Raw genomic sequence first — 15522 nt, forward strand, 5'->3', positions numbered from 1 at the left:
ATTGGGGCTGTCAGCTAAGTTTTTCTTTTACTAGGGCCAAGTAGCCTTTGCTCTTTCAGCCATTGTAGCTTGCCAGGTTGCCTAATTCAGAGACTGTGTCTCATTTTAATATGCCTTTTTGGAATTCCAAGTCTTTAGAAAAAGTCAAATTCATCTAGTAGAGCTTTAAAAATTTCCCTCAATAATTTTTTAGTTTCATTCTTTTACAAGTAGTTGACCAGTTTTCCCAACACCATTTGTTAAAGAGATTGTCTTTAACCCATTGTATATTCTTGCCTCCTTTGTCGAAGATAAGGTGTCCATAGGTGTGTGGATTTATCTCTGGGCTTTCTATTTTGTTCCATTGATATATATTTCTGTCTTTGTGCCAGTACCATACTGTCTTGATGACTGTGGCTTTGTAATAGAGCCTGAAGTCAGGCAGGTTGATTCCTCCAGTTCCATTCTTCTTTCTCAAGATTGCTTTGGCTATTCAAGGTTTTTTGTATTTCCATACAAATTGTGAAATTATTTGTTCTAGCTCTGTGAAAAATACCACTGGTAGCTTGATAGGGATTGCATTGAATCTGTAGATTGCTTTGGGTAGTATACTCATTTTCACTATATTGATTCTTCCAATCCATGAACATGGTATATTTTGCCATCTATCCTCAATGGTGAAAAATTGAAAGCGTTTCCCCTAAAGTCAGGAACAAGACAAGAGTGCCCACTTTCACCACTACTATTCAACATAGTTCTGGAAGTTTGGGCCACAGCAATCAGAGCAGAAAAAGAAATAAAGAATCCAAATTGGAAAAGAGTAAAACTCTCACTGTTTGCAGATGACATGATCCTCTACATAGAAAACCCTAAAGACTCCATCAGAAAATTACTAGAGCTAATCAATGAATATAGTAAAGTTGCAGGATATAAAATCAACACACAGAAATCCCTTGCATTCCTATACACTAATAATGAGAAAGTAGAAAAAGGAATTAAGGAAACAATTCCATTCACCATTGCAATGAAAAGAATAAAATACTTAGGAATATATCTACCTAAAGAAACTAAAGATCTATATATAGAAAACTATAAAACACTGGTGAAAGAAGTCAATAATTTTTTTTAAAAGAACTTAAAATGGAAAAGAAATCCAAAAAAGTAATGCTAATTAAAGATAGGCTCTTTCTTCCACCTAAAAGGAATCATGACTTTTTCATTTTCTAGAAAATTGATTTAAAATTAGAGCTTATTTGTTTATATTGTAAGAGGAAAGGATAAGATATCAGGCTCTAAGGAAGTATTGACTTGGCCAGCTCTGACCCAAGGCCATCTGGTGAAGCTCATGAGAATTGCCATTGCTTAGAACTTGGAGAGAGATTTGGCAATATTCTTACTTTTTTAAAATGTGTATGCTTTTGCCTCATCAATTCCACATCTAGCAATCAACATTATGGAAACAATTGAACATATAAGCAGACAAGGATCACAAAGGCACATATTCAGTGAGGTTAAAATGTGTGACTTTTTTTCTATAGTGTAGTGTTGTTAGTCATCCAGTTGTGTCCAACTCTTTGCGACCTGATGGACTGTAGTCCGCCAGGTTCCTCTGTCCATTAAATTCTCTGACAAGAATACTGGAGTGGGTAGCCATTCTCTTCTCCAGGGGATCTTCCCAACCCAGGAATCAAACCCAGGTCTCCTGCATTGAAGGCAGATTCTTTACTGTCTGAGCCACCAGGGAAGCCCTGGGTGTTTTTTTGTTTTTCCTGTGACTCAACTTAATCTCTTCCTCAAGCTCCTCTTTTTTCTAATGGTAGAAAATAACCTAATCACTTTCAGGTGTACTCAACCTTTTCAGATGAAGTTGCATCCCTTTCTGCTCGTTTCCTCATAGGGGGGCATCTAAGCTCTTGGGTGTTAACAAGGAGTCTTCTGGTTCTTGGTTGATGTCTAATAATGCCAGGTCCTCTGATCCTCAAGCAAGGAGTCCTGCGAATCAGATTGCAAGGTGTCATCAGGGCATCATGCTTTGTTTGCCAACATGGCCATTACTGCATTAGGCTTCTATCCTGCAGCGTTCATACCAGTTTACGCTAAGGCATCCTCAGACCTTCACTGGCTCACTTTCCTCCCCATGCATTTTCTCCAGTGGTCTGGACACAGGAATGTTGGAGTCTCTCCTCGAGCCTATCAGAGGTCTATGCTCTCTGTCCCTGGTGCTCAAAAACTCTGAACCCTCCAACAGTCATGCCATGTCGGCCCAGGAATTTCTGCATGGCTACTGTAGTCTAGATGCAAGGCTACTATATTCTAGGTGCCAGGCAGCACACAGATACAAATCCTTTCTTCTACACTCCAAACGTATTTGGCTGTTCTGTCTCCTCCACCCAAATCACAAGGTTAGCCCGAGATAGAAAGTACAGGGCCCCATTGTAGGGAAGGTCTGATTAAGTCCTTCTTCTCTAGCCATTTTGTCCTCTGGACCAGGAAAATGTCTTCCAACTAGTGACGGTGGGCCAGGGCTGGCTCCTCATCTGTTATCAGTCTGTTCTTTGTTGAAGATGAAGCTTTATGCCTTGATCCCTTTGGCTTAACTTTTGAGACTGAAAACACCCTTTTCTATCACAAAAAGTCAGGCTCTGGAAAATTAAAGGCCTTAACTTTCAAGACTATCATCTCACACTGAGTTTTAAGAACCTATTTTAAAATTCTAAAACCTTGATTCTTAGTTCTCTGCATTTGCCCAATGAATCCCTTCTAGAAGCAGTGCTTGTGGGTAACTGAATAAGGGCAAGTCACAGATACTGGTGTGCAGCTGGGAAAACCTCAGTTAATATGTCTAAATTTTATGTGACATGTTCAGGAATATGCACTGCAAGTTCGTATGTCATAATAGAAAAAGGTAGACAAATTAAATATCGATCACAAGGTAAACTGTTAAAATAAATTGTGTTACTTTATGTCTCTGTCAGTGGAAATTAACTGACCCCAGGAATAACTATTTCCCTAACATGTTACCTAATGTGCTCTAGCTCCTTGAAAGAAAAGCTATGACCAATCTAGACAGCATATTAAAAAGTAGAGACATTACTTTGCCAACAAAGGTACATATAGTCAAGGCTATGGTTTTTCTGTAGTCATGTATGGATGTAATATTTGGACCATAAAGAAAGCTGAGTGCTAAAGAATTGATGCTTTTGAACTGTGATGCTGGAGAAGACTCTTGAGAATTCCTTGGACTGCAAGGAGAACAAACCCATCAATCCTAGAGGAAATCATCCCTGAATATTCATTGGAAGGACTGATGCTGAAGCTGAAACTCCAATACTTTGGCCACCTGATGCAAAGAACTGACTCATTTGAGAAGACCCTGATGCTGGGAAAGGTTGAAGGCAGGAGGAGAAGGGGATGGCAGAGGATGAGATGATTGGATGGCATCACTGATTCAATGGACATGAGTTTTGAGCAAGCTCCGGGAGTTGGTGATAGACAGGGAAGCCTGTCATGCTGCAGTCCATGGGTCACAAAGAGTCGGACACTACTGAGAAATTGAACTGAACTGAATACATCACCACAACTGTACAAAAACTATTCTGTGTTTTCCCAAAGTTTTGTTTGTGCTTTCAGTTGTAAGATTTGAATTTTGATTTCATGGTCTATAGAATATTATGCAGCCACTAAAAGTTTAAAGATGAGGAATAGCTTTGTAGTGAATGGAAAGTTATCCACACTATGTTACTGGGGTTCCTAAATAAATATAGGCATATGACATGTAACATAATTCCATTTTGGTTTATTTTTTCAGTTGATGTATCTTTATCTACAAAGTTCGTACAGGCACATGCACACACATGTGTGCACACACACACACATGCACACACCACCATAGTAGATGCTACTTTCCAGGAGTAGAAATGGGCAAACAAGCCTTAAAGTGAGGGCTTAATTGTCACATTTACTTTATACATTTCTGTAGTGTTGGAGTTTTTTTCAGTGAGCAAATACAACTTCTGTTTGTAGGATTCATATGTACCAAGACAAAAGCACAGAGGGCATGCGAGAGCTTCCTTCGGAGCGGAACGGAGGTCCTGCCCTGGGTCGGTGCATGCTGCCTCACCCTTCCCCTGACTCCATCTTGTTCTGCTCTCAAGCGGGCAGTCTGCACTGCCTAGCTCACCTCAGCTGTCTCGGGCTCCTGAAGAAGGCACAGACACAGGGCTGGACAGGCCTGCATCCGAAGTCTAATCCATAACTTGTTGGGTTTTTAGTCTTTTTGAATCATCATTAGTTCTTTCATAAAATAACACCTACCTCTCAAACGGAGGAGTAAGTGAGATGCGTTGTATGAAGTGCCTGGTATAGAAGGTGCTCCATAGACAAGAAGAGGAGGAAGAAGTCAGAATGGAAGATATATAGCTAACCTTGGGGAGTGGGAGCCATGCGTGTCCCCACAGGGTGCTTATTGATATGGTTAAATGCACCACTGGTGCCTTATTCCTTTTTATTTTTTTCCTTCAACTTAGCAGCCCAAATCCACCCCAGCTGAGCATCTGGAAAAGGAAGCAAGCAGGGTACACACATGGAGTGAGCTCTGCACCCATCCTCAAAAGGAGCCTGCTCCAGGTGGTACGTGGGTGTGGGTGCTATGTGGATGTGGGTGCTATAGATGGGAGGGAGGCATCAAATACACACAAAGCATATGCTGTGCTTTCCTTGGGTCAGTGTGATAATGGGTTTGCAGTTCCCTACCATGTATGAGAAGGAAACAAGAAAGACAGGGGAATTTTATTTAGGAAGATCAGAGTTGAGGGTGAGTGATCAGAAATTAACTTATGAAACAGATGGCACAGGGCTTTCCTGGTGGCTCAGTGGTTAAGACTATGCTTCCAGGGCAAGGGTAGGGGGTGGGGGAGGGGGGATTCAATCACTGATCAGGGAACTAAGATCCCACATGCCATGTGAAGAGGCCAAAAGAAAAACAGATGGCACAAAATCATACTATAAGCCTGGATAGAGGGCAAAATAGGGGAACGAAGAGGATGGTAAACAATGTACATTCAGTTGTCGAAACTTCCTCTGGACTTAGTGAGATGTGATGCTCCCGCTTCCGGGAATTGGAAACTTGAGCAGAGCATGTTTAGAGGCAGAGCTGGAAGGCAAAGGAAATCTAGGCCACCCCCACCCCCACCTGCCTTGACCTCTCACCCTAAAGACTCAGGAAAGGGAAAATCAATGGGCTCCCGAAGTGCAGGAGCCCAGGGTCCAGGACTGGAATCTGACCCATGCAAAGTGTTTACTGATCTAAAGTCGGATAGGTTCAAATGAGCTCATCTTTATCTTGAGAGGAAATTATGGAGCCCAGACCCAGACAAAGCCACATTTTATTAAATGAAAATTTACCTCTACCACCTGCCATCCCCCCACCTGCCCCCCTCCCCCGCCACCTCCCACTCCACAATACACACTACATTACATGAAACATCTACCCTAGTAACCCCACTTCTGAAATTCAGTTCTGAAAGATGAATGAATGGGGAGTTGTGAGCTTATAGAAAGCCAAAAAAGTTATTTCAGAATATTTTACATTTACTCCTCTTGCTGATCTGTATCCTCTTCCCCTCCCCCGCCACCCCCCACAGTTTGCAAATATTGACTGAGTTCAAGGGCAGCAGCGATAGAAGGTCCTAACTTCAGAGTTAGCATGAGGTGAAATACTTAAGATGGTGCAACCCTGTCCTCATGAAGAGCATATCAGATCCCAAGGTTGGTTATGGGCAGGTCTTGTCCCCTGCCCCAGTTGATATTTGTTTTATCAAGTCAGGGACTATTTTTGTCATCATTGTTAATCTCCCTCTTGCCAGATCTGTTTTGGCCGAGGGCATGCACTTGAGGTATGTTAGAAGAATGGAGTGCAGTATTATGGGAAAGAATTATCACTAATTCTGTCTGCCTACAGCTTCCTCAGCCCTGTTCATCTGAGCTGAACTCACTAAGCAAACTTGTAGATGGAAAGTCCTACGAGTCCACGACCTGGTTCCAAGGAGTAGATTTTGAAGCTGAAAGAGCAAGAGAGCAGCATTCCCATGATACCTTTAGGTCTTCATTCTGTTGGAAAACCTCTGACTTGCCCATCAGGGGAGAGTTCGATAGAATGTTTTACCAATAAACAAACACACTGCTAAATGGAAAGCTCCAACTCATTTAGAATCATCTTTGGCTTCAACACTACACAAATCTTAAGAATTCCTAAAGACCTGGCCTAAGTCTAACAGTTCTAACTGGAACTGAGAATAAACTGGTACTTCTGACCCATGGATTTTGGAGTTAAATAGACCCTGGCTCAAAGTTTAATTTGTCTGGGCCTCAGTTTCTTCCTATGTGAAAATAATCATAACAATGCTCTCCTTGCAAGACAGCCATGAGGATTAAGTGTGGTATTGTATCTGAAAGCATTTAACACAGTGCCTGTTGCTTAAAATGGGATTAATACATTTTAGTCTCCTTCCTTCCGCTCAGCAACTCCAGCTGCTGGTGTATCCCCTTTCTCTGCTGCATACATTTGACATAATGGAATCAAGCCAATGACACTTGAGGGGATACCATCCCCGTCAGAATGAATAGAGAGAAGAAAAGGTTAAAAAATGTTCTGAACAGAAATATTCACTTCTAAATGATCTGAGTATAAACTGAGTGAGGTCCACTGACATTTGAAAGAATGCAAGTGTATAAGTAAATCTGCAGTTGTGTGACTGCTTTCTAAACCTGGACACTGCCAACAAGAATTTCCATGTGGAGACCTTTGTTTGGGGAGATTTTTAACCTACACAACATAGAGGCCATTGTATTCTTCCGTTGATATTAATGATGTAACTTGGTTACCCAGTAAACTAACTGATAAATCTTCTGGTTAGTTTGTTCCGAGGAGGGGTGATATTCTTTCAGACTCATATAGCCTCAGCTGCTATGTTCTACCTAGAGTTCCAACACTATCTCTTGTTTGAAAATATTGCATCTAAAAATTGTAGTAGACTATGTAACCCTTAGCCACTTCCTCTCTTAGCATTTTGAGAATGGCTGGAATCCACCAAACTATATCACGCTGTTGGGTATCCTGAGTTCTCCCAGGTGTCTCAGAATAAACTTGCTTCCTAACCTTTAGATAAATTGCTATATGCAGAATAGATGATCAAATGTGTATTTTGTATAAGCCAATCTTCAAAGGTTCTGACAGCAATAATGACTTCCATATGCAATACAGTCAATTTTCCAATGTACATGATCTGGGCAGAGGGAAGATTGATATGAACAACTGAGCATTGAAAGCATAATTGTGTTTGATTTTGGAGTGAAAACCCATCAGCTTTGAGAGGAAGTCACACAGTAACCCCTGAATCTGACCTCTGTTTCTCCACTCTTGGTAATTCCCAATATCACCAGAGTTGGATTTGAGAAAGGAATGGGAAGTGACTACAGAGGACACTCAGTAAGTATGTGGCCAATTAACATGTATTTCAATTATTTTTCTATTTGTAAACAATAAACAACTAGAACAAAAAATGGAAATAAAGTAACACTAAACTTATAAAATATTAGGGATAAGGCTAAAAATGGTACTATAAAGACATAATAAAGAAAGTTAGTCGCAGAGTCATGTCTGACTCTTTGCAATCCCATAGACTGTAGCCCTCCAGGCTCCTCTGTCCATGGAATTCTCCAGGCAAAAGTACTGGAGTCGGTTGCCATTTCCTTCTCCAGGGGATCTTCCCGACCGAGAAATCGAACCCAGGTCCCTTGCATTGCAGGCAGATTCTTTACCAACCGAGCTACTAGGGAAGCCATTATAACAGCTTAAAGAAGACTTACAGAAGACCTTAAAAAACTGAGTCAGACAATAATGATAAAAATAATAATGATAATAATGTAACTAACATTTATTAAGTTCTTATAATGTGAGATGAATTATCTAAATGATTTCTTTAATGTCAGAAATTTTAAGAGGTGTTTGTACTATTTATTATCCTCATTTATAAAAAAAGGAAACTGGGGGAACATAAAGATAAGATAACATTTTGAACAGAAAGATCCAAATTCTTATTTTTTCTAATTTGCTCAACATTTTGTAAATTAATGCAGTCAATTTACTCTATAAACTAATGCAGTCTCAATCAAATTTAGATGACTGTTAATGGAACTTAAACAATTTTAAAGTTCACCTGAAAAAGGAAATGCTAGTAAAAAAGAAAGCTGAGAAGGTATTCAAAAACAAAAAAATATCAATTTTAAAAACTATTAAAATTATATTAAGGTGTAGTACAGTTGTTAGATGCACTCAAGGACTTACCACAGAGACAAGGACATAGAGGACACTCAATAAATATTTTGAAAATTAAAGTATATTTCTATCTATTTTTTCTATGGCTTGCACCAATAGACACAGAAACAAAATTCAAAGTTTACAGTAATTAAATACTATGTTATTAACACAAGGATTGAAAAAAATAGTTCAAGAAAGCAAATTAGAAAATCCAGGAACAGACATATAGGAGCATAGGAATTTGGTCTACAATAAAGATCAATTTCAAATCAAGAGGAAAAGATAAATGATTCAATAAATAGCATTGGGAAAATTTGCTAATGATATGGAAAAATCAAAGTTAGAGTCCCATCGTATAACACATGCAAAAATAAAATACTGATAGATAAAAGTTTGAAAACATATTCACCCAAATACAATGTGCACAAATACATGTGCGTGCACACACACATAACACACACATGAACATTCTGGGAAAATAATTTTACCATCTTACTGTTTGGAAGATATTTTAAGCAACACAAAACCCAGAAGCCATAAAGAAGTAAAATAAAAGATATGGTTAGATAAAGTTACATCTCACAAATGGATAAAGAATAGATAAAGAAGATGGTGTGTGTGTGCGTGTGTGTCTATTACTCAGCCATTAAAAACAATGGAATTTTGCCATTTGTAGTAACTTGGAAGGATTTGGAATGGATTATGCTAAATGAAATAAGTTAGACAGAGAAAGAAAAATATTGTATACAGAATCTAAAAAACATGACAAACTAATAAATATAACAAAAAAGAAGGTGACTCACAGATACAGAGAACTAGTGGTTACCAGAGGTGAGAGGAGGGGGAAGGGATAGTAAAAGGGTAGGGGATTTAAGAGGAGTTGTGGGATTATATGGAATTGTGTGCAAAATTTTTGAAGTTGTAAGGCACTGTAGGACTTAAAGATGCTTTCATTAAATAAAAAAGTTTAAAAATTATGTTTCAGAAATAATAACCAAAAAAGCATGGGAAAAGAGAAAATGCATACATATACATATAGACCAGTAGCCTTACTATATTAAAAAAATCTATAAATGAATTAATAAATTGTACCACTCTTGGTAAGATGATCAAAGTTCATGAATTGTCAAAATACCAGAGAAGAAATGAAAGTGGCTAATGAATATCTGAAAATATGCTTATTGGTATCAGTTCAGTCGCTCAGTCATGTCCAACTCTTTGCAACCCCAAGCACTGCAGCACAGCAGGCTTCCCTGTCCATCACCAACTCCTGGAGCTTGCTCAAACTCATGTCCATTGAGTTTGTGATGCCATCCAACCATCTCATCCTCTGTTGTCCCCTTATCCTCCTGCCTTCAATCTTTCCCAGCATCAGGGTCTTTTCCAAGGAGTCAGCCCTCTGCATCAGGTGGCCAAAGTATTGGAGTTTTAGCTTCAGGATCAGTCCTTCCAATGAATATTCCTTTAGGACTGATTTCCTTTAGGATGGACTGGTTGGATCTCCTTGCAGTCCATGGGACTCTCAAGAGTCTTCTCCAACACCACAGTTCAAAAGCATCAATTCTTCAGTGCTCCACTTTCTTTAAAGTCCAACTCTCACATCCATACATGACTACTGGAAAAACCACAGCTTTGACTAGACAGATCTTTGGCAAAATAATGTCTCTGCTTTTCAACATGCTGTCTAGGTTGGTCATAGCTTTTCTTCCAAGGAGCAAGAGTCTTTTATTAATTTCATGGCTGCAGTCACCATCTGCAGTGATTTTGGAGCCCAAGAAAATAGTCTGTCACTGTTTTCATCATTTCCTCATCTATTTGCCATGAAGTGATGGGACTGGATGCCATGATCTTCGTTTTTTGAATGTTGAGTTTTAAGCCAGCTTTTTTCACTCTCCTCTTTCACTTTCATCAAGAGGCTCTTTAGTTCCTGTTTGCTTTCTGCCATAAGGGTGGTGTCATCTGCATATCTGAGGCTATTGATATTTCTTCTGGTAATCTTGATTTCAGCTTGTGCTTCATCCAGTCCAGCATTTCACATGATGTACTCTTCATAGAAGTTAAATAGGAAAGGGGACAATATAGAGCCTTGACATACTCCTTTCCTGATTTGGAAGCAGTCTTTTGTTCCATGTCCAGTTCTAGCTGTTGCTTCTTGACCTGCATACAGATTTCTCAGGAGGCAGGTGAGGTGGTCTTATATTCCCATCTCTTGAAGAATTTTCCACAGTTTGTTGTGATCCACACAGTCAAAGGCTTTAGTGTAGTCAAAATATGCTTAACTTCATTGGAAATCAGGGAAATACAAATGTAAAAATAGTACCATTTTTGTCAATTAGATTAGAAAAATAATGTTAATATCATCCAGTTTTGACAAGTACATGGGAAAATGGATACTCTCAAACATTATTGCATGATTAAAGATAGTTCTTTTTAAGAGGACAAATTGACAGTAATTGTCAAAATTTAACACAATCTAATATTCTACATCTAACAACCAAAAATGTTCACAAAATATATTAAAGGTATAAGAATCCTCATTAAAATATTATTTTCAAATGCACAAAATAAAACCTCTTAGTATATGAATGATCAAACAAATTGTTTTATGTTTTTAAAAGTAAATTACTTTATATTCTTATATGGCATACTATAAAGTGCTTTTTTAAATGAGATAAATCTTTATATATTGACACTGAAAATTCTCCAAGGCAAATTACTAACTAAAAAGTGTAGGAGCAGAGTAATGCAGTACTGTATTCTGTTAATTCTAAAATCATTTCATTCACTCTTCAACACTTCTGACATTGTGAGGCATCATACAACCATGTGTCGAAGAATTATAATAGGTAGCATTTTTTTCCTTCTCTGTGAAACATAAAATGATGGCATGTCTTACAATTGACACCTCTTAGACTTGATGAAATACAGTCAATCATATAGTCCCACTTGTATTTAAAATTACATTTATCTATGTATCTAATAGAACGAGTAATTGAGAACTTCACTGATGACTTCCTGTTGTACTGATCCTAAAGGGTAATGAAGAGGGAAGAGGAGAAGAATGAGGAAGCGAATTTTCTTCCTTTCCCTTTAAGAGCAATCAGGTCTTTCTATTCTTGACCTTGGTTCATTTATCCCAGGGGAATTTACATGCCTTTAACCATCAAATCTATGGGTTGATAGCACTATCCCCACCCCCCAGAAAAAGGATGGAGTCTTTTCTCTCATAAGGGGAAGCAAGGGATGTAGATCAACTCCATGCCCTGATGACTCAGAGGAGATGTGAACTTAGGGTTTGGGTGAGGAGATGAGAAAGTCGCTTCCCTGAAGTGAAAGGATGGATGGAATTGCTACATGGCTGCCTGTGGAGGACAGAGCACTAAGCATACAGTGCTGAAGACAGAAGCAGACACATCTGCAACCATGCTTGTCATAGCAGCCCCAGGAGACCCACCTGCCTTAGGAGCCACTAGTGTTATAAGCAAGAAGCACTGAGTACAGAAGCAGAAGCGACTGAAGACCTAAGGTCTATCCTCAATCTTACTGGATAAGCCCTTGATCAACCTCAAGGGAGAGAGAGAGTCCCCTCAGGTAATCAAGTTTAAATGTCCATCCAGCAGCTGGATGGGTGCTGGGGCACGTTATTAAAGAAAATGTCTTATTACTGCTAGATTCTGAATGTTCTGGACCAATCTGTACCAGAGAGAGGCAGATTAGATAGAAAATAGACAGATGATAGATTTTGTTGCTGTTCAGTCACTCAGTCCGACTTAGCAACCCCAAGCACAGCAGCACGCCAGGCTTCCCTGTTCGTCACCAACTCCTGGAGCTTGCTCAAACTCGCATCCATTGAGTCGGTGATGCCATCCAACCATCTTATCTTCTGACGTCCCCTTCTCCTCCTGCCTTCAATCTTTCCCAGCATCAGGGGCTTCCCTAATGAGTTGGCTCTTCACATCAGGTAGCCAAAGTATAAAATGTGGTCCACTGGAGAAGGGAATGGCAAACCACTTCAGCATTCTTGCCTTCAGAACCCTATGAACAGTATAAAAAGATGATAGCTAGGTAGAGAGATACATACATTGATAGACAGAAGATGATAGATATGATAGATGATTGATAGAAAATAGGTAGATAGAAAATAGATACAATAGATACAGACAAATGTTAGATAAGAGATACTTGGAATTCAAGAGAAGAATGCAGGATATCTTTCATTTTCATTGCATATTCTTTTTATTATTTGAAATTTTTACAGCTTTATTGCCTTCAAAATTTTAAATGATTTCAAAAGAAATTTTTCTTAAACAACATGATAAGAGGCAAATCAGTATCTCTGTCTCAATGTATACATTTGCTTATTTAACTTATATGTATTGAGTGCACCTTATACACCCAATGGACTTCCCTCGTGGCTCAGATGGTAAAGCATCTGCCTGCAATGCAGGAGACCTGGGCTCGATCCCTGGGTCGGGAAGATCCCCTGGAGAAGCAAATTGCAACCCACTCCAGTACTCTTGCTTGGAAAATCTCATGGATGGAGGAGCCTGGTAAGCTACAGTTCATGGGGTCACAAAGGGTCAGACACAACTGAATGACTTCACTTTCACTTTCTATATGCCCAACACTCAGCTTGGTTCAGGGAAGGCATGGATAAGACCAGGAGCTCACGGTCTACAAAACACAAACATGCCTGAAGAAAGCGCTTCTTCATCTCTAGGCAAAATTGCAAGCCTCCTGCTGGTTGCTACACAGACTGGGCCAGCAGCAACTGTGGCTTCCCCAACTCAGAACTTGAATTGGTGCATCCCAGAGGCCTTGAGGCTTTAGTTTTGCCTGAACTATGTGCCGTGGCCCCCACATGGCCTGTGGTAAGCTGCTGTCTGGGAATTAGCTCCACAACTTCTCAAACAGCTGCTGAGAGTTGTCGGGGGCAGAGCACCTCTGAGGTCACAGCCAACCGATCTTCAGCGTTCTTCTCTTTCATTCCTTCAACAAACATTTGTTCTGGGCTTCGTGGAAACAGTGATGAGTAAAGTAGGCGTAGTTCTTATCCTAGAGGAGGCTGTACTCTAGGGCGAAGACAGGCAGGCCTTGAGTTTGGAGGAACCGGATAGCATTTGACAGCAGAGAAGACTGTGGCCCTGGAGTCAGGGAGCCAGAGGGAGGAAATTTCCAGAAGAGGAGGTTGTGATGGTGAGGATACTCCATTACACTAGGGGAGGAAAAACATGCAGCTGTTATTATTTTCTTCACCTGACAGCTTCCCAGGTGGTGCTAGCAGCAAAGAACCTACATGCCAATGCAGGAGAGATGTAAGAGACAAGGGTTGGGAAGATCCCCTGGATGAGGGCATGGCAATCCACTCCAGTATTCTTACCTGGAGAATCCCATGGACAGAGGAGTCTGGTGGCCTATAATCCATAGGACTGCACAGAGTCAGACATGACTGAAGCAATTTAGCATGCACACACGACATATAAAAGCACATTATATTTAAGGACAGAAGTGTCACTCTTGACTGATCTGCTCTATCCTTGATTATAACATCCTTCCCCCAAAATGTCTTTTCTTCAGTGAATGGTATCATCATCCACTCATCTACTAGCCCAAGAACCCAGAAGTCTTCTGTCTTTCTTCTCTCAAGTCCCACATCTCATCAACCATTATATGGCCGTCCATTCACATTCCTTATACCACTCAAATCCATTCACTTCTCCCTAGGTGCAACTCTTTTTTTTTAATACTTTATTTTTTTGACTGTATCGAGTCTTAGTTGCAGCACGTGGACTTCATTCTAGTTGTGGCATGTGGACTCCAGAGCATGCAAGCTCAGTGCTTGCGGCACATGGAATCAGTTGCCCTGAGGCATGTGGAATGACCAGGGGTTGAACCCACATCCCCTGCACTGGAAGGTGGATTCTTAACGACTGGATCACCAGGGAAGTCCCTCTAGATACAATTCTTAACTCAGGTCCCCATCAACTCTGATCTCTGGTTCTACAATGGCAAGAAGGAAACAATATCAGGAGTGGCATTTTTACACTGGGTGTTTCCACCCCAACATGAATTCATTCTCCTGTACTGTGTGCAGTGATTTTTGGGAAACATTCATCTGCCCTTCTATTCAACATCTAGAGTTTTACCATTGCTCCAGAACAGAGTTCAGACTTTTTAGTGTGGCTCTTCACACCCCTTATGATCTGTCCCTGGTTCCTTCCCTAGCTCTCCACTCCTGCTATCATGAAAGCTTCTTTTGTGCTGCTCCTCTTTCTTCCAATCTCATGGCAATCCTCCAAACTACTGTTGTAAGCAATCAATCTTTCTATATCACATCACTGGTATTTCCCAGATTTTCACTAATCTGTGGCTCCCTTTCACTTCAGGATTATAGCCAATCCTCTTAGCTTGGCAGATAAGACCCCTTAGGATATCACCCCTACCTTTTCCTTTTGCTGTATTTCCCACTGCTTCCTCCCTTCCCTCTAATTCTTTTTTCCCAATATTTATTTATTTTTAGCTGTGTCAGACCTTAGTTACAGCACACCAGCTAGTTGCTCTGCTGCATGTAGGATCTTAGTTCCCTGAGCAGGGATTGAACCTGCATACCCTGCATTGCAAAGGCAATGCCAAAGAATGCTCAAACTATCACACAATTGCACTCATGTCACATGCTCGTCAAGTAATGCTCAAAATTCTCCAAGCAAGGCTTCAACAATACATGAACCGTGAACTTCCAGATGTTCAAACTGGTTTTAGAAAAGGCAGAGAAACCAGAGATCAAATTGCCAACATCCACTGGATCATCAAAAAAACAAGAGAGTTCCAGAAAAACATCTACTACTGCCTTATTGACTATGCCAAAGCCTTTGACTGTGTGGATCACCACAAACTGTGGAAAATTCTGAAAGAGATGGGAATACCAGACCACCTGACCTGCCTCTTGAGAAATCTGTATGCAGGTCAGGAAGCAACAGTTAGAGCTGGACATGGGACAACAGACTTGTCCCAAATAAGAAAAGGAGTACGTCAAGGCTCTATATTGTTACCCTGCTTATTTAACTTATATGTAGAGTACATCATGAGAAATGCTGGGCTGGAGGAAGCTGGAATCAAGATTGCCGGGAGAAATATCAATAACTTCAGATATGCAGATGACACCACCCTTATGGCAGAATGCAAAGAGGAACTAAAGAGGCTCTTAATGAAAGTGAAAGAGGAGCGTG

Source organism: Oryx dammah, unplaced genomic scaffold (assembly GCF_014754425.2).
Source record: "Oryx dammah isolate SB20612 unplaced genomic scaffold, SCBI_Odam_1.1 HiC_scaffold_21, whole genome shotgun sequence".
Taxonomy (NCBI): Eukaryota; Metazoa; Chordata; class Mammalia; order Artiodactyla; family Bovidae; genus Oryx; species Oryx dammah.